A 22,796-nucleotide genomic window follows, 5' to 3' on the forward strand; every position below is an offset into this window, starting at 1 on the left:
ACATTATTAAAGTTAAAGAAAAAAAGGTGATATCAGTGCTTATGTTGGGCCAACAGATGTAAATCCTACTTATAACAGTTTGGATTCTCCCTATTGTCACTTTTCACACAGTAGTATGACTTAGTTTTATTTTTATTTATTCCTTAGCAGTAGGGGGTTCAATAAGGGCAAGAATCTTATCATTTTGCTCATGTTTTTATCTTATAGAGCCTTCTAAGTGTTTGGTAAAACATGGCCATTCAATATTTTTTTTTTTACTCAATAGATGAATAATGGGATCCCCAAGGAGAGAGTTGATTCTGTGAATGATTTGTTCCTCTACTCCAAAAGAAGTGTTCATCTGTGTAGTGCCATATATTTTGGAATTTTCTTTGGATATATGGTGTTCAAGTGTGGGAGGATGTGTTGTAAGGATTGTGAAATTAAGCTGAAAGAAAGGAAAAAGAAGACAACATGGCTTGGAACATTTTTTTTTGCAAGTTTCTGCTAATCACCAATGCTATGTACATACACACAAGCCTAAATTTGAGAAAACTTTCTGGGAAAAGAAAGACACCATAGAAATTTAAGGTAGCAAATTTTCACTTAAAGGAGCAATTTCACATCTGATGCTAAAACTTACAGCCTATGATTTGCAGCCATTCCCTGAAGTAAGATGTGAACTTGGCCATTACTAACTTGGTATTATTTTCTGAAATATGTCTGGCATTTTCTGAGGCCTTCCTATTGAACTCCTTTCCTTTCTCTTAAAATCTTTATATGCTTCCTTTCCATGTATCAGATGTCTCCAAATCATTTACTCAGATTTTTCTCCCCTCTACTTCAATTCAGTTGGATATTTTCCACCATCTGGTTTCAAGCTTTAAATGGCTATCTCGAGGCTAATATTTTCACATTCTAGTAAGAAATGGTAATTAAAAATATTGTATGTTGTTTTAATTACCCTGTGGTGACTGAAGGAAACCACAGGCAAACAACACTACATTTTCTCTCATTTTAATGCTGTTCCATATCAATCATATTCTCAGCTACTTGTGGATTTCTCTTTTCTGCTAGATTAATACAGAAATTTGATTTCTTAACAAAATGTACAGCCTCCTACAAATCACCAAAGCCAGAGTAAATTTGTCAGCTCCAGAGCTAAGTCTTTCACTGGGTCTCTGGCTCCCAAGGGAAGTTATTCTTTCTTGGGATAGCAGGGAGAATGGCATGATATAATCATTTGTCATCACCAATAACATAGATACAAAAATAAATTACTTTTATTTCTATTTGAATATTTACACAATAATTGACATAATTTATACAGTCTTGGCAATAACCACTCCAACATTAATTACTACTCAAGGCAGTTAGGAAGTGAAATATATTACATGCTATAGAAGTAAAGAATATTTAAGTTATGGTGAGCATAAAATTAATAGTTGGCTAAACTTCAGTTAAAAAAAAATCCGGTATCAACAATTTTTTAGAAGACTCTAAAATAAACTAAAATTTTTATCATGAACATGAAATGGATTACACAATAATTGAGTAAGGAAATGACTGTTTCTTCAAAAGACAGTTCAAAGCCCTCTTGCATTTAGGTTACTGACAGAAAAAATATTACAATAAAATTTCTTTGCTTTAATTCTAAGGTTTAATTCATTTTTAAAATGTAAATTCAGTTGAAAGGAGAAAATTACTGAGCCTTACCAGCCTGTTACTCCTAAATTTAATGAGCTTATGACCTCACTTCTTCAAAACTAAAACTGTAGAACTAGAAAAAAATTCAAGAGAAAGGTTTTGAGAACACTTTAAAGTAAGGACACAGTGCCATTGCACTGAAAAAAAGATATAGAAAACAGTAGCTTAAAGAACTAAATTTACTTGGTAAATTTCACTGTGGTGCTGAAATGTGTCCATTCATTCATTCAACAATTATTCACTAGGCTCTAGGAGTGTAAGTTGGACAAAAACAGATATGCCCTTATCGAGCTTGAACTCTGGAATCTAGAAAGAAAGTACAGGCAATAATAACCAGACAAATAAATAACTACAAACTAATATCTGTGCTAAGAAAAAGAAACGAATGCTAGAACAGGATGTGATCTGAATTCTGTTGAATGATTTGGAGAGACATGGAATAAAATATTCCAGAAAACAAGAGGTAGCATGTGTAAAGGCCTTGTGCTGTGATGGAATATAGCAGGAAAGCCTTGAAAAGTAAAAGTTGGACTCCACCGAAGATAAGTGGACACATTAAAGAGTTTTAATCTTATCCTAAGAGCAATGGGAAAACATTGAAAGATTTTAAATCGAGAGAGGGACCATGTATAAGATTTTCATTACTATTTTTTGGCATCAGTTAGAAGCAGATAGGAAGGAAGTGAGAATGGATGTGATGAGACAAAATTAGGAAACTGTCATAGTTCAGTTAAGAGATACTGCCTTGGCCTGATCAGGCAGTGGTGAAGTGCATAGACCATCTGACTGAGACACAGAGGACCCAAATTTGAAACCCTGAGGTCACTGGCTTAAGCGTGGGCTCATCTGGCTTGAGTGAGAGGTCACCCGGATTGAGTGCAGGATCACCCACTTGAGTGCAGGCTCACCAGCTTGAGTGCGGGGTCGCTGCTTGAGTGTGAATCATAGACATATCTCATGGTCGCTGACTTGAGCCCAAAGGTCACTGGCTTGAAGCCCAAGGTTTCTGGCTTGAGCCCAAGGTCACTGGCTTGAACAAGAGAGCACTCGCTCTGCTGTAGCCCTCTGGTCAAGGCACATATGATAAAGCAATCAATGAACAAGCAATCAACAAACAACTATGATACCACAATGAAGAACTGATGCTTCTCACCTCTCTTGTTCCTGTATGTCTGTCCCTAACTGTCCTCTGACTCTCTCTGTGTCTGTAAAAAAAAAAGGATACCACCTTGTGTTAAGATGGTGGCAGTGGAGATCAAGAGAACTGGTTGGATGTAACAGATTTGGGAGATAAAATCAAGGAGACTTAGTGCTAGATTAGCAATAAGGTAGGCATGATATGATATCAAGAATACATTTTGATAATAAGAGATCCTGGAAGAAAACTGTATTTTGGTGGGGTAGATATGCATATACAGTGGTACCTTGAGATACGAACAGACCAACATATGAATTTTTTAAGATATGAACTGCAACTCAGTCTGTATTTTTGTTTGAGATCCGAGTGAAATTCCGAGATACAAGTCGTGATTCAGGAAGCTGCTGCTAGTTGGCACATTGGCGCATGGGTCCAGTATCGGCAGTTTGATATACAATTTGACTGACTTACGAGCTCAGTTACAGAAAGAATTAAATTCATATCTCAAGGTACCGCTGTAATGTGTTCAGTGTTCATCTGAAGTAACTTCAAAATAACTAAGAAAAGATACAGAATAAGTAGTTGAATATGTTGCTTTGGCTCACAAATGTCACATGTCTGAGATATCTATCTATCTATCTATATCTATATATAGGTATCTATCTATAGGTATAGATATACAGATATAGATAGATATAAATATATACATACACATAATACTTTACAGTATAAACACTATATATATAAATATCAGTGCTAAGAATAATATATATATATATAACTTAAATGTTATACCATTATTATTTTTCTGTCTTTCTACCCATTACATACTTATTTTAACCATTATGGTTTATATGCTAATTGAAGCCAAGGTAAAGATTATATAGAGTGAGAAATCAGTGGGGTCTATGAATATACTGATTATTTAAAATGTAACATGTAATAGCTGAGTATAAGAGGATGATCCTGCAAAGGAGTAGAGAAGAAATGGGCAGAAATTCAGAAAATAAATAACAAGTATCGTGTTTTAGATGGTAAGGGAAAAAAGTGTTTCAAGAAAGGATGTGTAATTTAACTGTGAACATTGCTAATGAGAGGTCAAATGAAATGTGAACTGTAATTGTTTTATTTAGTGACATTGATCACATTAACCAGGTCTATTTTCATGGAGGGATAGAGCAGAAAGCTTTATGGAAGTGGGTGAATGGAAGATAAATAAATGGAGACAGTGAATATAAAGTAATGAGGAGAAATTAGCCTTAAATATGGGGTTAGCAAAAGTAAGTTTACAGTTGTACAAAAAAATAATACAATAATTAATAAATAATACAAGAGTGATCTCTGGACTGACTTTGGTGATGCAGTGGATAAAGAATTGACCTGAAATGTTGAGATTGCCAGTTTGAAACCTGGGCTTGCCTGGTCAAGGCACATATGGGAGTTGATGCTTCCTGTTCCTCCATCCCTTCTCTCTCTCTCTCTCTCTCTCTCTCTCTTCTCTTGTCTCCTCTCCTCTCTAAAATGAATAAATAAAATCTTTTTAAAAGGTTAATGAACTCTGTGTTTTGTGTACTCACAACTGTAAACCTACTTTTGCCCACCCCAGCAGAGTAAAGGCAGCTCCTTTGTCTTAACTGGAGAAAAGGGTGACAGGCTGTTTGAATACATAAAGTAAATGTACAAATTTTGTCTTGAGAAAATGAGAACATTTCTCCCCGAAATTCCCTTTCTACTTTCCAGTCTCAAATCTCTGATCCCCCCCACCCCATACATAAGTACAGAATGAAAGAAGGCATCACAGACCTAAGGATTTTAGAGAAGTTCTGAAAAAGTGACTTAACCAGGCAAACATGGTAAAGATATTGAGTAGTGGTGAAGTCTTACATGTTGAAGTTCCTAAGTGTGAACTTATATTGATAATCCTTGATTGGATATTATTGAAATGATGGGCTGTGAAATCTATGTTGGATAAGGAAACAAGTGATGAAAGGCAAGATTTCAGTAAATGAAAAAAAAGTAGAAGGATCAATAGACTGGAAGTCTCCAAGAACTTGAGGTATGATCATAGGGGAAGTAGCTGAACAAGTAAGCTGGAAGGATAGGAGATTGAATTCAGAGAAAGAAGGAACATTATACTAAGTGAAATAAGTAAAGCAGGAAAAACTAAGAACTATATGATTTCTCAGATAAGTGAGATATAAAAATGAGACTCATGGACATAGATAAAAGTGAAAAGGTTATCAGGCGGATGGAAGTAATGAGGGACAAATGTACAATGACAAAAAATAATTTTTCGGTGATGGGCACACCAGGCAACCAACGGTTCAAGTACTATAAAAATGTTTACCTGAAACATATACACTCCTACTGATCAATGTCATCACATCAAGTTTTTCTAAATTAAAAAATAACTCCAAATGAAAGACTTCGATGATTTCTTTTTAACAGTTGTGGACTATGGTGAGGTCTATGTTGGAACTGTGAAGGTGACTGACTCACATGGAATGAAAAATAATTATTGAGGTTTGTTGAAGAACAGAAAGATCTTGGCATTAAATGGATGGTCTATGTAGGTAGGAGTGTCACCGAGATAAAGACAGAGATTCTGAAAAAATAATTAAAATAAATACTGTGGGTCTGATGGCAAAGTGTTTAATAAAAGAAGGAGAGTGATCAGGAGGTTGCAGGTCACAGTGACCAGGAAGGAAAAAAGATGGTATAATGGAATGGCATAATTAGCAACAAAACAGAAATCTGTTATTGCTAGGGGTTTTGTTGTTGTTGTTAAAAAGAAGATAGAAGAGTGAAATAATTGAAAATATCAATGCAGGTCAAAGTGGACACAACCCTGTCCACTGAATAGCATATGGATAAGAAAATAAACACCATTTTGTAGTACTGGAGGAGAAGAGGTCTCCGGGAAGAACTAGGATTTGGTTATAAAAAATAATGCAATGTTCACATATAGTGTAAGTAGTTCAGTAGTTTATGTAAGTTAGTTTGCTAAATACGAAGCAAGGGTCATGTACAGAGGGCCTAGTAAAGAGATTTGGGAAAGGAGCGAGTTGCTTCAGTCATGGGCAAAGCAGTACAAAGCATCACTGACGATAAAAAAAAGCAGGAGCCTTGGGGATGAGTAGGGTTTCCTCATTTGGGTAATTTTGGTACTTGAAGCTTTTTTCATGTAATGGGTACAAGAAAGAAATATTGCATATTTAAGTCATGAACATTTCCTCTCTTTCTTTATTGTTGATAATGTAAGGGAAGAAAGAGATGTCTGAAAATACATCAGTAGAAATCTCATCAGTAAGACGTAGACAGTCGCTATGTCCCTGGATCTTCTCAGATTCAATTCTTATTCTGGAACTCATGACAATTATGAATCTTTACAATAAGAAAAGCCACCATTTTCTCAGTATCGATAAATTTCTGTTCAGATTAGTTGCCCCAGTATATAATAATTTGCTAAGCTCCCTAATGCTAAACTTGGCTGCTATTCATCCCTTCTCTGGATTCTAGGTCCATTTCTTTCCCTAGGAAGGAAAATGTGAAGAGTTTTAGGCCAGTAATTTTGTACTTCAAGATTTATCCTTACCGCTTGCTGGTCCTGCTCTGGAATCAGACCATAATTCTAATAAGAGGGCTTGATTAATTGTTCCCATGACTTCCTACCTGTTACCCTATTTCCTCTTCCAAGAATTTTAGAGCTTGGAGTCTTGTCTCTAAAACAGAGTTGCTGAGGCTGATTTCAACTCCCATCCTCAGCACTTTCCTCTTGCTTAAATCATCTTGGTTTATCTGCCCAATTAATGGTTTATTCTGCTTTCGCTACACTCTTCACCTCTGGTCTGACGAGGCTGGTACTTTATAAGTGCATTTGTTTAAAGGAATTAATGGAACAGGAAAAGAGATAAGTTGGGATGATACCCCCTAAATCTTTTTCTTAATGATAAGATTTGTAGAAGCTTTTCAGCAGACCCAAGAAAAGGGAGGGATGAACTCCGAGCCTTGGGAAACCTCGCGAGACTCTGGAATGCTGGGACGTGATTGTGCACTGCCGCCATAGCAACAGTAAACCGGAAAGCCTGCTTCAGCGGAGTGTTTCCGGGATAGAGCAGAAGCGTTGTTCTTCCTCGAATGGAGGCTGAGCTGAGGCTGTTCTTCACCAAGCAGTGGCGCTGAGGCCGTGCTCCTGGACTGTCTGCAGTTTGGCTGCCCGCAGTGAAGGGAGAATCGTTACCGATGATAGAGAGGAGGTAACTTAGTTTATATCCACAGCTGGTGAGGGGGGGGGAGGGAAACTTAATGCGGAACTCTCCTTGTGCCAAGGGTCACGTCCGCCATCTTCCCGGTGCCCGCCATCTTCCCTGTCCATACTTCCCAAACCGTTAAGTACCTCAGAGCAGCCAAGGTCTCCTGACTACGGAGAGGTTCATTTATTTCCTTACCGGACTTTTGCTCTAAACGTGGACACATTTGCTCTAAACGTGGACACGACACCACCTCCCAAGGCTGTACTGTGTGCCTAGCCTGCAGAGCCGCTTCTGCTTCCAGAGGTGTTTGATGCTCCCAATCTCTGAACTCTGATACGCTGCTGGGCATTATGTTTAAACACAGACCTGTTCACTGTCTTTCTCCATAGGTGGCTGGTTGGCGTCTCTTCTGGGTGTTGAAGTTGACTCTGCCTGACTCTGCCTTAGTAGCATATTAAAATGGATATACCTGAAGAGGCCATCCCTCCCTTGTCCGATTACCAGTGCGGGGTCTGTTTGGAAATCCTGATAGAACCTGTAACGCTACCATGTGATCATTCGCTCTGTAAGGAATGCTTCCTATCCCGTGTAAAAAGGTCAAACTTATGCTGTCCCTTCTGCCGCTTCTGGGTTTCTTCATGGGCCCGGTACCATATGCGAAGAAAATCTCTTGTCAATACAGAATTGTGGGAGAAAATTAAAAGACACTATCCAACAGAATGTCACCTTCGACAGTCTTGCCCACAATCAGAAGGGACGAGTGATAACTTGCAGCTAGTTCGTCATTTAAGTGATCCCGGAGAATCGAGAAGAGAGTATGAAGAGGAAATGCAAAAGATAGAGGAAGACCGAAACAAAGCCAGTGAAGAATACATACAGAAATTATTGGCAGAGGACGCACTAGAGGAAAAAAGACAGGCAGAAAAAATGGAAAGAAAGCGAAAACGACAGCTGAAAACTGATGAAGCACTGGCAAAAAAGATCAGCCTTGAAATGAACTATTCCTGGGGGGGAAGTGACTTGGCTTCTCCAATGACTTCCAGAGAATACGATCCAGGCACAGCCAGAAGTAAAAAGAAAAAGCAAAAGAAACAAACAACTACTGGAGATATTCCGGAGTGTCTGTCACCTAAATCTGACAATCAGCCCGTGTCAGTTTCAAAAGTTGCGCAAGAAGGCCAGAAAAGCTGCACTGAGGAAACTGTCAGTAGTGGTATAAAGAGCACTGCATGGCAAGACACAGAAATGGAGGAAGACCTGCCAACCCTTCCTTCTCAAATATGCCTTGAAATCCAAGAACAAGCTGCACAGTCTTCAATAGAGTCACCTGTGCCTCAGTCATGTGGCAGTGGTCCAGGACTGTACCCTGAAATAAAAATCAAAATGACACCAGACGAGCATGGTAAGGAGGTATGTGTCATAATTCCTGAGGAGCCTAAACCCAGAGCTTCCTGTTCCACAGAAGCTGCAATTAAGCCTCGTGGCAAAATACGGAGTAAGTGCATTATATCAGATATGACACAGATAGTTGGAACTGATATAGAGCCTTACCCACTGATCAGTAAAGGTATTTCCAAAAGAAAACAACAGAAAACTTTGTTTGAAACAGACAGGGATCCACGCTTTTCAGCAAAAAAAGGGAAAATGTCCCCGAAAGCTTCCTTGGAGCAAGAGGAAACAGAAGTCACCAAACCTGTAAAGCCGTTAGAGTTGGACTATGTACTTTTTCAGAGAAAAATGCAAGAAGAAAGTGATAGGACTTTTGCATTGAAGCTTCAGGAAGAAATAGATAAAGAGATGAGGGAGGCAGCCGGACTTAAAGGCTCCCCATATGAGTATATATTGAGTGCTACATCCTCAGCTCCAGACAGGTCGCGAACTAAACGGAAGAATTCCAAAGGTAACAACTCCAAAACACAAACTGATAAAAAGCGTTCAAAAACTCCAAGAGGCTCAAAAAATTAAAATGGGCAGCCTTCTTTTATGATACAGCTGTAATATTAAGTTAATGTTAATGTACGTAAAATGCCAAATACTACTAGAGATTATTGTAATGTATCTAAAAGTGCTCATTCCTTACAGCCACAAGAAAGTAACTTCTCAGATGTTTAAGAGATAAACTAATCTTTGGTAAAGGGAATGTTTTGTAGTACAGCTGGTTTATGAAGCTCTTTTTGTTCAAAATATGTATGTTTTATGGCCTTTTCCATCTTTTTGTCCTGTAGTATTCAAAGCAAGATCATCCTATACTACACCAAGTAGAGTATAGGAATAGTATAGTGTAGTAATGTGTAGGAATCCTGGTTTAAAATCTAAGTTTTTTTGCTACTTTCCCATGTATTTGTATAGCACTTGAAACACATCTTGCATAACACTAAAGGAATCTAGTTACCATCTATAATTGTTTTAAACATTATAACGTTTTCTTTGATTTGGAGTGTGTTAGGATCAACATAAAAAAATCAGTTTTCTGGAAAATTAGGATTAATTGACAGAAAGGAAATTCGACTCAATGTAAAAGGAGTTAAGCTTTGGGTTTAGGCTGAATGAGCCAGACAGATAATTTTGAAGAGGTGGAACTGAGCTGGTGATCAGAAGTTGGTCCCAGGATGGCGAGTCCGGTCTAGTTTGGCAGAACATTCTCCCTCAGCCTTTCCTTGCCAAATGACACAGAAAACATTTGGGTTTTACAGCTTTCACACCATAGTATTTGGTGTCAAAATCAAAATTAGTTACTAAATTACTAAAATTTAAGGCTTTCATATTTTCACTGGTGTGCTATTCCAGGAAAAAAAGGGGGGGGGGAATTTATTGTAGGAGTTATAAGACAGTGTTCTGTGTTGTGGAACCAAGGTATAAAGAACTATTTGTTTGTTTCCTTATACGTTTTATCATCTGTATTGATTTTTGTTTTTGTTTATGGACAGAAATAGAAAGTATGATGCTTGGGTTTTATGCCTCAAAGTTAAATCAGAAGGCAGTGATTTCATTGTGAGAAATTTAACTTAGAGACTGTTAATCGTTGTTTCACTAATATGAACAACTTTGAGCAAACAATAATTTTAAGAGTATTTCTGTTGATGTTTAGTTATCCTGTTTCTCTGTCTCCCACTCTAAAATCAATCAAAAATAAAATTAAAAATGTTTTTTTTAATTTAAGCTACAATTATCAAGAGAAAGAAACAAGAACATCAATCTGTTCCTATATGTGCCCTGACCAGGGATTGAGCTGGCAGCCTCTGAGTTTAAGGACTATGCTCTAACCAAGCAAGCTGTCTGGGCAGGGCAAGTTTAGCTTAAATTTGTCATATTTTTATACATTATTGAAATGTTTTTCCTCCAAATTTATGTTACTGAAACTCTTAACCTGTGCATACTTGATGGCATTTGCTTCAGTATTGACTAACTATAGGTAGAGTTTTGATGCTAAATTAAAATTCAGTTTCCCTCTCTGAGTAATGATTGGGTTGAAATGAAGTATACTCAGAAACTTAACAAATTTATCTAAATTGATTAAATCTGTTCATCAAACTAATATTTTTCTAGGAGTAATTTGACTTTATTAGATAAATTAAATTGGAATGCCTCAAATTATAATGAAATCTTCTTGGAATATACTGTACCAAAAAGGGGGGGAACAATGTGATGTATTTAAGATTTATATTATTTAACCATTTATTTTTTCTGTAACAAAGTCTTCCTGACTAACACTGGTTTTAAGATAAAGTTTAATTTCTCCATAAGAAGTTCTGATAGTCATACCGTGTATGCCTTTTTGTTAGAAACTGATGTTTTATGTCAGTAATTAATTCACTGCTACTTTTTCCTCTCATTTTCGTGGAAGGTATATGAAAGTGTTTCATTTCTCACAGAGTGATAAAAGTGCAGTGGTTAAGAATCTGAAAATTAAAATGTTAAAAATCAAAATAGACTACTGTGTCTGTTTAAAAATAAAAATTGCATATAAAGCTCTGTAGCAAAAAGTGACATGAAGGAAAATTGGAAGGCATGGAGAATTGGTGAAGAAATAGATCAAATTCATCACAAAAAGCCAATTTCCTTTATATGGAGGGTCTGCTGCCAGGGGGCCTGCCTCCACCCAGACACTCAGCTGAGGGTGTTCTGCACCTTGGAAGGTCGGGAGTCTTTGGCCTGGTTTTGCTTCTGCCCCTCATGGATGGTCAGGAGGAACTGGGCCACCGCATTTCTTCAGCCCTTGGGGCCCCGAGGCTCTGTTTTCCCCCTTTGCCCTTCAAGGTTCACTTATGAAGTTCTTTTTCATGGATTTCAGGCTTTTTACTTCTACTTAATAAGAGGAGCTGGGAGAGATAAGTTTTGTCCCAAACAAGAAAGCTGTTTTGCTTTCTTTTAAAATCTAATTTCTGGGTTATTTTTCGAAAGAGAGAGAGAAGGGGCTGGTAAGGCTTCCTACTTCACTTTATTTCTGGAAATTTAAATTATACATCCTCTGTCCTTAGCCCAACATGTAAAATTCTCCATTGATTTGTCCTATTCATATTGTCTCCATAAGTTTATTTCTCCTTCCTCATAATGTAGCCCTTCTCTTCAGGCAAATCACTTTCATTAACACATCCTGCTCCCTCCTGCCACCATGTCCTTATGAATGCAATTGCCACTATTCTCAATGTTCTTTATTTTTTTCTAAATTAATTTAGACCAATTTGGTTAAGGACAAAATTATTATTATCATCTATTGTGAAATTCCACTTCGCCGACTTTATTCTGTGCCCAATTCTTAGCACTAATCATGTAGTATTTCATATGTATTTTGCTATTCTGCGCATGCTATCTTTTATATACTCAAATCCCTGGAAAACGAAAAAGCTTCCAGGAAGAATGGCAAGGCCATTATTTGAAGTAATTCAGTGAAGGGCTCTCAAAGACTTCTGCTTTGTATTGATGAATATTTCACACATTTTTTTTTTGCTTTTTTCTGAAGCTGGAAACACGGAGAGACAGTCAGACAGACTCCCGCATGCGCCCGACCGGGATCCACCCGGCACGCCCACCAGGGGGCGACGCTCTGCCCACCAGGGGGCGATGCTTTGCCCATCCTGGGCGTCGCCATGTTGTGACCCTACTGGGTGTCGCCATGTTGCGACCAGAGCCACTCTAGCGCCTGGGGCAGAGGCCACAGAGCCATCCCCAGCGCCCGGGCCATCTTTGCTCCAATGGAGCCTTGGCTGCGGGAGGGGAAGAGAGAGACAGAGAGGAAGGCGCGGCGGAGGGGTGGAGAAGCAAATGGGCGCTTCTCCTATGTGCCCTGGCCTGGAATCGAACCCGGGTCCTCCACACGCTAGGCCGACGCTCTACCGCTGAGCCAACCGGCCAGGGCCATATTTCACACATTTTTTTTCTGAATTTCATTTAGGCCTGAGAATGCCGAGAGTGAAGGTAGAATAATTTAGATAATGGGCCCAATTCTACATTTTGATTTTCATTTGTAGACCTAAATTATGTGACCGGATGCCAAGAGAAAAATCTGGAAACTCCCCCACCCTGTGAATGGATGATACTGTGTGAAAAGACAGATGGTAAAGAGCAGCAAACATTTTCTAGAATGTTTTTGCTTTGAGAACCCCTGAAGTTTAAACCTGGCCTTGACTGAAATTGCATTAAGGCATGTCTGTAAATTCCATTAGGTCTATTTACAAAACAGTTAAGGGGGTGTTAGTGAATGCATAAGCTATTGATTCAGATCAAATCCTGTCTCAGCGTCAACCTTAAATGAGTTCCGACATTCTAAGAGGCCAAAGACAACTGATTACCATTACTGATTACTTTGAAATTATGAACAGAACATTTGCTTCCACAGAAAATGGAGTAATAGGACCAGAGTTCCCCTCCCATATGAAACAATAAAAGGACAAGATACATGAAATACTGGTTTTCAGAATACTGGAGATCTGGCAATGAAAGAAAGTGATCCCCAAGAGAGGGAAAACATGCAGTGTCAGTCCCGTGGTTATCTCAGCTTACTGCACTGAGACAGCTTCCAGACCATAGGGAGAGGGAGCCCAGGCAGAGCCCGCTGGTATTCCCTGAGGTGAGGAGAAAGAGCAGAAGGTCCAAGTAGATTAAGGCAACCTGAGTTTATACAACAGAGTCCTGGAGAAGAGAGCGTGGCACTCAGGTGTTCCGCTGAGTACTGGGGCATGCCTCTGAGGAAATTACCGTGGCTTTGGAAACAACCTCCAGAGGATTAAAGGTAAGAATTCCCAGCATTCACATAGGCCTGGGAATAGTGACTATTTTCACCAGTTTAATATTGGAAATAATTTCAATATTTAAAAGCATGTGTTGGCAAAGAATTAAGGCCACAGGAACTATACTAGGAGCTGTGGTGCCCTGACTCACAATCTGCCTCGCCTCTGGTTTTAGTCCTGCTGTCAAGTTCGGTGAAGACTTGCATCTCACCTCACACACATATCATTTATCTCCACTTTCTATGCCGGGGTTCTTCCAGTGTCTGGTCAGCAACAGAAGCTCACTAGTCCCAAGGGCATGTACCTTTCAGAACTGCAGGGAGCAAAGAGCCTTGCTTACCTCACAAGTGAGGGGGCAGAGAAGAGGGGTTAGCACTGCCAGCAGGTATCATAAACTGACATGTGTTTGCCTTTGGTCTTATTGTCACACATGCAGGGATTATGCCATGTGCTTTCAGATGTTCCTAGCAGAATTGAATCCTCTCTGTCTCTATTGGAAACAATGCACACTTTATTCGCTTTCCCTCCTTCTCAGTCTTGGTCTCCTGAGTGGCTTATTCCTGCTTTCTGAAATCACCTCCCACATAAACTACCTGCATGTAGTTCCTTGTGTCATTCTTTCTGGGAAATTTAGCTAAGATATGCACAATCATGGGCTGCTGGTAAGAATGTAATTGTGCAGCCTTTCTAGAGAGTAAGCCAGCAATATGTAACTAAATTACATGTATGTGGCCTGTGGCCCACCAATTCTTTCTTAGGTGTATATTCCAAAATACTTATAATATAGTTGCATAAGTGGATGTATTCAAGGATGCTTACTGAAGCATGTTGTTTGGAGAGTAATAGGAGGCAACCTAACTCCATCACTGGTTAAATGTGGTCAAAGTACACCATGGAGTATTATGCAACAGTTGGAAGCATGTTTTACATGTATGTGTACCATCATGGATGAATCTTAAAAACACAATATTTGGTAAAAAACAAACAAACAAACAAACAAAAACCTAGTGAGATAAAGCAGTAGCATTTGTACAAAATACAAAATCATGCAGAAAAATATACATGTTTTCCAAAACACACTGTCAAATATGCAGATGTACATTTAACATGTTGAAGTAGTTACCAATGAGGGAGAGGGGAATGGAAGTTTGAAAAAGGAAAAATAAGCCGTGGTCAGATTCTCAGTTGGTTAGAGCATCATCCTGAAGCACAGAGGTTGCCTGTTTCATCCCTGGTCAGGGCACATACAGGAACAGATCAATGTTCCTGTCTTTCTCACTCTCCCTCTCTCTATTAAATCAATACTATAATAATATAATTAAGGCAAAAATGAATAAATAACAGGGCCTTCTCTGACTAATAATGATGTGTTACAAATTAATCAGAGTAAATCAAATTGTTAAGGCCCCTCCCAAAAAAACCATTTTTTTTTTTTTTACCGGGACAGAGAGAGTCAGAGAGAGGGATAGATAAGGACAGACAGACAGGAACAGAGAGAGATGAGAAGCATCAATCATCACTTTTTCGTTGTGACACCTTAGTTGTTCATTGATTGACCGCGGGACTTCAGTAGACCAATAAAACCCTTACTCGAGCCAGCGACCTTGGGTCCAAGCTGGTGAGCTTTTTGCTCAAGCCATATGAGCCAGCACTCAAGCTAGCGACCTTGGGTCTCATAGCTGGGTCCTTCCGCATCCCGGTCTGACACTCTATCCACTGCGTCATTGCCTGGTCAGGCAAAACCTAAATTTTTGTATACATATATATTGCCTCATTTTCACCGTTAAGAAATTATATGCTTTATGACTTAAGTTTAGGATAATTAATTCCTCAATATTATTCCTTTGTGTATAAATAAAATATTCATTGAATTTCTATGTTGCAGTCCTCTTTGAGGTACTTGTGATAAATCAGTAAACAAAAGAAACTCTTTGTCCTCATCAAGCTTACTTTCTAGTTGAGAGTACAAGTAACAATAAACAAATAATTTTTATGTTATGTTAGATTATTTTTGTAGTACATTAGACTGCTATGAGGAAAGATAGAGCAGGACAATGAGTATGGGTGTGTCAAGTGGAGAAAGGTTTGCCATTTTAAACAACATGGAAAGAATAGGCCTCGTAAAAACCTTAGTGTACTTTACTTCCTTTCCCATAATCTCTTCTAATTTATAGGTATTATTTGGGTTGAATTTTTTTATGATATATATCTTTTAGTTTGAGTGCTTTATCATAATCTTATATTGAAAAACAATTTTTAAGTGAGAAGAGGGGAAATAGAGAGACAGACTCCCACAGGGGCTCCAACCGGGTTCTACTTGGCAACCCCTGTCAGGGGCCAATGTTCGAATCAACCGAGCTATCCTCAGTGCCCAGAGTTGATGCTTGGATGAACTGAGGTATCCTCAGAGCCTGAGGCCAATGTTTGGATCAACCGAGCTATCCTCAGAGCCTGGGGCTGATGCTTGAACCAACTGAACTACTGGCTGTAGGAGGGGAAGAGGGCAAGGGGGAGAAAGAGAGAGAGAGAGAGAGAGAGAGAGAATATGATCGCTTTTTTTGTGTACCCTGACTGTGAATCAAACCGGGACATCCATAGTCCAGGCTGAGCAAACTGGCCAGGGCCCAGGTTGAAATTTTTATAAGGTTAATTCTATAATTCAATGTTTCTGGTAAGATTGTACTCTGTGTCATGTATCACTTAATTATGTTCATTCTGGAACATTTCTGTTCCCTTTTCCATATGAATCTGTTGCTTTATTTCTTCAATATTTAACATTTTTGAATGGACTCCCTGTTTATTTAAATTTTATTGAAAGCAGGAAGGAGATGCTTTCTAAAAATTAGTTCTGCTTTTTCTAGTGAATAGTTTTAAAAGTGTTTTAACCATATTACCTGAAACCTGTATAATTATGTTAATCAGTGTCACCTCAATAGATTCCATTAAAACAGCACTAACCAATTAAAAAAAATAAGCTAACAGTTTATCAATGGCATTCGATCATTTTCAAATAATTAAGAATGTCCGTGACAGCTTCCCATTTACATGTTTTCACATATCATTAGCGGCAAACCTAAATATCTGTGTTGGGGGTTTAACCATATTCTGAAGAATCAACTCCTGCAGAATATGGATTTCAGTAGCAGACTTTACTTTCTTATTTCTGTATTTCTGTATTGGGATGACATGGTTTGCCAAACCATGCAGGTTTCAAGTGTACAACTCAACATAACACCATCTATACCCCGCATCTTGTACCCTGTGCTCCAAGCAAAGCCTCTTTCCGTCCCATCCCCCACCTTCTCCTTCCTTCCCCTAATGTCACCCCCCTTCCCCTCCGGCTATTGCCACCCTGTTGTCTGTATCTCGGTGTTATGTACATAAGTTTTTAAAAGGCAAATGCAACTATACTTAGAGGTTAAAAGCCACTAACATATAACATGAGATTTACCTGCTTAGGAATTTTAAGTGTCCATTACAGCAGTGGTCCCCAACCTTTTTTGGGCCACGGACCTGTTTAATGTCAGAAAATATTTTCACAGACCTGCCTTTAGGGTGGGACGGATAAATGTATCACGTGACCGAGACAAGCGTCAAGAGTGAGTCTTAGATGGATGTAACAGAGGGAATCTGGTCATTTTTTAAAAATAAAACATCGTTCAGACTTAAATATAAATAAAACGAAGATAATGTAAGTTATTTATTCTTTCTCTGTGGACCGGTACCAAATGACCCATGGGCTGGTACCGATCCGTGGCCCGAGGGTTGGGAACCACTGCATTACAGTATTGTGAACTATAACGTACAATGTTCACAATAGATCTGCAAAACTTTCTCAGCTTGCGTGACTGCAGCTTTGTACCCATCTAACTGCAACTCTCCCTCTCCCGCTTTTCCCAGCCAGTAACAACCACTGTTCCACTTTCTGCTTCAGTGAATTTGATTACTTTAGATACTTCATTTGTATAAATGGATTCATACAGTATTTGTCCTTCTATGAATGGCTTATATCACTTAGCATAATGTCCTTAAGGTACATTTATGTTGTTGCATATGACAGAATTTTTCTTCTTTATGTCTGAATAATATTCCATTGTATTATATACAACATTTTATTCATTCTTTGATAGACACTTGGGTTGTTTCCACCTCTTGGCTATTGTGAATAATGCTGCAATGAATATGGGAGTGCAGATATCTCTTTGAGATACTGATTTTATTTCCTTTGGCTATATACCCAGAAGTGGGATTCCTTGATCATATGGTAGTTTCATTTTTAATTTTTCAGGAGTCTCCAGATTGTTTTCTATAGTCGCTGCACCAATTGATATTCTCATTAACAACATGCAAATGTTCCAATTTCTCTGCATTATCAGAAACACTTGTTAATTTGTTTTATTTCCTTCTGTGTGTGTGTGTGTGTGTAAATTTTTGTTTAAGTACTTTTTTATATTTTACAACAATTTTGTAGATTTAGAGAACATTTACAGAAAGAGTATGGAGTTCACTCACTTTCCTCTATTAACATCTTTTTTTTTTGTTTTTTGTTTTTTTTTCTTTACAGAGACAGAGAGAGAGTCAGAGAGAGGGATAGACAGGGACAGACAGACAGGAATGGAGAGATGAGAAGCATCAATCATCAGTTTTTTGTTGCACATTCCAACACCTTAGTTGTTCATTGATTGCTTTCCCACATGTGCCTCAACCGCGGGCCATCAGCAGAATGAGTAACACCCTGCTCGAGCCAGTGACCTTGGGTCCAAGCTGGTGAGCTTTTGCTCAAACCAGATGAGCCCATGCTCAAGCTGGCCACCTCGGGATCTCGAACCTGGGTCTTCAGCATCCCAGTCCAACGCTCTATCCACTGCGCCACCGCCTGGTCAGGCTCCTCTATTAACATCTTGCAGTGGTACATTTGTTAAAACAAATTGCCCAACAAAGTTACTATTTTTTTAACTTTCAATTTACAGTTGACATTTAATATTCTCTTTATTTATAATGACCATCCTAACAGATGTGGAGTGATATGTTATGGTGGTATTAATTTGCATTACTCTGATGGATACTGATATTGAGCATCTTTTCATATGTTTCTTGGCCACTGTATGTCTTTAAGAAAGGTCTAGTCAAAAGAAAGAAAGAAATGGCTATTCATGTCCTTTCCCCATTTTTTATTTGGGCAATTTGGATTGGTTTGCCTTTCCACTGCATTGATCTTTTTTTTTTTTCATTCTCTACTCCTACTACTTACGCTCATGTTCATTCTTTTCTTTCATATTGCAGAATGTTTTCATATGCAAATTGATGAATTTACAAAATAAATATATATTTTTTCTTACTAGCGCAGCTCTATACTGAACTGGTCATTGCTTCGAATTAGTGTATAAAGAGTCACCTTGAATTTCCTCACTGTGTCTGAATATTATTAGACTTAATTACTCAGAAATTTTGCAAAAGACCTGAATCAATGTATACCTATGTCACCAAATTCGTGATATTGAAGCTTATGTGGGAAAGAATTTTGAATTTTGAAGCTGTATGTTTAGGGAAAATTTATCTCTGCATACTTCCTCCTCACTGTTTGGTAAAGTGACTTTCCGTGATTCAAAATCGTGTATCTAATTTCTCTACTCTGTTTAAACTTTACTCCAGTCACAGAATGTGGCTGTCAGGGCTCTTTCTTAGTGATACCTTCAACTACTGCTTAAAGCCAAGAGAAGAAAAATCACACTATCCCTATATTTTCTGCTAGGTGTGGTCAGAGTAGCCTTATGGTCCACTTGCCGCTGATTCTAAGTGATTTGAATCTAAAATAATAAATGTGGTCAAAATCCCTGTTCTTCATATGTCCCCAGTTTTACCTTAACCTCCAGCCTACACCTTCCAAATTAGATGGTTCTGTTGTGCTTATAATTAGTCAGAGACAACTCTAATTATTGCCACACTTTATTGTAGACGTATGAAATGATATTTTGAGGTTTTTTTAGGATCTTCAATTGATCTTTACCTTTAAAGTAACTAGTGTACGTTCTTAAAATTGTATAGCATGTGAAAGTTTATCCTTCTTTTAAGTTCATTTCATATTTCAGTTGGTTTTTGTTAATGTGATCATAATTGAGTATGTTAGATATTGGTGTTTTAGTCACCATCTTTTGGTAAATATCATTATTTTAAAATACAACATATGCCCTGGTCAATTGGCTCAGCAGCAGAGTGTTAGCCCATTGTGTGGAAGTCCTGTGTTAAATTCCCCATTAAGGCACACTGGAGAAGCAACACTCTGCTTCTTCACCTCTCTCTCTCTCTCTCTCTCTCTCTCTCTCTCTCTCTCTCTGTCTTTCTCTCCCTTATGAAGGCATGGCTCAAATGGTATGAGCAAGATGGCCCTGAGTACTGAGGATGGCACCATGGCCTCGCCTCAGGCACTAAAAATGGCTTGTTTGCAGAGCAACAAAACAGCAGCCCCAGATGTGCAGAGCATCGCCTGGTAGAGGTCTTGCCAAGTGGATTCTGGCTGGGGCACATGCAGTAATCTGTCTTTCTGCCTGCCTGCCTCTCACTTAATTAAAAAAATACAACCTATGCTTTATATATGATTAATAGTTATTTTCCTTTAACCACATGATTAGTGTACACAGTTATTGTTAAGTTCAAGTAGGAAAATAAAACAATCACTGTCTGTAGTTTTGTGTATCATCACCATATACTTCTCTGATTCTGGGGAAAATGTGTTCTTACCTTTTTCCACATGGGCATAACTATTCTGTTTCATGAGGAAGACCACAGTGTGTGTGTGTGTGTGTGTGTGTGTGTGTGTGTGTGTGTCTAATAAAACTTCACTATATTATAGTTAATAAAAATTCCTTCTAAATTTCAGCAAAATATTTTCTATAAATCTTAGTTTTCTAAGGAGTTGTGTATTTTACTTTTTAAAAATATATATACTTAGGTATTATTTAAATTAAATTTAATTAGGGTGACACAGGTTAACATAAATACACAGGTTTCAGGTACCCAATTGTACAACCATCTCTGTACTTTATTGTGTGTTCACACCCCCAAGTCAAATCTTTGTCACTATCCCCCCTAACCTCCTCCACATCCCTCCCACCCAGAGGTTATGACATTAGCTGCTGGCTAGATACCATGTTTTAAGCCTTTTTTTTTTTTGCTTTTTTTCTGTGAGTCAAGGGTATATGAGAGCAAGAATATTCTCTTTTTATGGTGAAAAAGTATATAAATCTGCAAATGCAGGGGGTCTTCTGGTTACAACAGTCTGAACATACAATGTTTTTAATTTACAACACTTACTCCCATGAAAACTTAACAAAATTAAGACATGAATGTTTTTGGCTGTTGCGGATGCCTTGCAATGCTATAGGCAGATTTTGGAAGAGAAGAAGTCATCAACCTTCCAGACTAGCCTGGAACAATTCTTTTAGAAGGTAAAGAGGCCTGTAACAGATCCTGTACCCTCTACGTCAGCTGCTTCTCTAGATGAAACACCTGTAGTACAGGTAGAATCATCTCCAGTATCTCCTACATGTTCCTTAGGCAATCTTGATTCACTTGATCCAGTATCTCCAGGACCTTCTGCCTCTCTAGCTTCCTCCTCCCAATAGGTCACTATCTCCCACCTTGCAATGCCCCTTCCAGTGTGCAAGCCAACCACAGAAATAAAGGTAAGGAATTTCTTACACTCATTTTTTGTTGTTTTTTCTGTTACTACAGTACAGTACATTTATGTCCTTTTCTTTTTTGTGTGGCTTAGTTGTGTGTTTTTTTGTGCTAGATTATGATGTTACAACTGTGTTAGGATAGGTAAGTAACTTAGGCTAGGGTATGTTTCTGCTTATATCAAAATTCGGGTTATGTCACTGTTGTAGGAACAAAACTGTGTCATAACATGAGGACCCCCTATACTCATTGAGTAGAAAGACTCTTGTTATTTCATGGACAGAACTTCTTTTCTGAAGTTATGTTAAAATGTTTGCATTATTTTTGTGGAAAGGTACTCACATAGGATAGATATCACCTCACACCTGTCAGAATGGCTATTATTGATAAATCAACAAACAGCAAGTGCTGACAAGTGTGTGGAGAAAAGGGAACCCTTGTGCACTATTGGTGGGAATGGAGAATGATGCAGCCACTGTGGAAAACAGTATAGAGTTACCTCCAAAAATTAAAAATGGAACTGCCTTATGACCCAGAGATCCCACTTCTGGGAATATATGAAAAGAAACCTGAAACACTAATTCTACAGAATAGATGTACCTCTATGTTTATTGCAGCATTATTTACAATAGCCAAGATTTGGAACCAGTTCAAGTGCCCATCAGTAGATGACTGTATATAAAGCTGTGGTACATTTGCACAATGTAATACTTCTCAGCTGTAAAAAGGAGATCTTATATTTTGTAACAACATGGATGGACCTGGAGATTATTATGCTAAGTGAAATAAGCCCCTCAGAGGAAGACAAGTGCCATATGATTTCATTTATATGTAGAATCTAATCAACAAAATAAACTAACAAGCAAAATAGAAATAGAGGGGTAGATACAGAGTATACACTGACAGCTGTCATTGGTGGGTTGGGTGAAAAAGGTGAAGGGATTAAGCAAAGAGCAACAAAAAAAAAAAACTCACCGACACAAACAACTGTGTGGAGATTACAAAGAGGAAAGGGGGTGGGGAGAGGTGGAGGAAGATAAGGGGGTAGATGGTGATGGAAGGAGACTTGACTTGGGGTGGTGAACACATAATACAGCATACAGGTGATGTACTATAGAATTGTACACCTGAAACCTGTATAATTTTATTAACCAGTCACCCCAATAAATTCAATAAAAAAGAAAGATATGCATGCAGAAGATTAAAATATAAGTAATTATTTCATTCATATGTCATATCAAGTATTCTTCATAATTGCAAAATCACTTTAAGAAAAGAAAATGAATATAACAAAAATATATTTTGCTAAAAACAAAAGTCATGCCTTGTAATCAATTATTTCAAAAAGTTTGCTATGTGTGAGTAATTCCTATAAAACACTTATTATTACCTTGAACTTCATCTCTGTTTAATTTTTTTAAATGAACAAGTAAAATGCTGTTTTTATGCAGCAAGTAAACAGAAATTTTTCTGTTCTTATTTTTATGATAAATTTCAATATAAAATGAATGTCTAAATATAGTATAGCTTAATAATTTTGAGCTTATAATTTATGGAGTCCCTTTTTGACAACTTAATAACAATAGTATATCTATCTAATCATTAATACTTCAAGGGAAACTACTTTTATGAATAGTAAATTGCTTCCCTTTTGTTCAGGAAGGCTGTAAGCACATGGAGTATGATTGGAACATTACTCTGTAAGTATTTTTACACCTATGACAGGTGCACAATCTATTATTCTTTTTTTTTTTAGTGAGAGAATGAAAGAGAGAGAGAGGGACAAACAAGAACAGACAGACAGAAAGGGAGAGA

General features: G+C 38.0%; 1 pseudogene; it reads left to right on the top strand.

Moving 5' to 3' along the window:
* Window positions 1-7,536: 7,536 nt before the first annotated feature.
* On the top strand, window positions 7,537-9,042 carry LOC136317618 (E3 ubiquitin-protein ligase RNF168 pseudogene; annotated as a pseudogene).
* The last annotated feature ends 13,754 nt before the right edge of the window (window positions 9,043-22,796 follow it).

This window comes from Saccopteryx bilineata, chromosome X (genome assembly GCF_036850765.1).
Source record: "Saccopteryx bilineata isolate mSacBil1 chromosome X, mSacBil1_pri_phased_curated, whole genome shotgun sequence".
In the NCBI taxonomy this organism is placed as follows: domain Eukaryota; kingdom Metazoa; phylum Chordata; class Mammalia; order Chiroptera; family Emballonuridae; genus Saccopteryx; species Saccopteryx bilineata.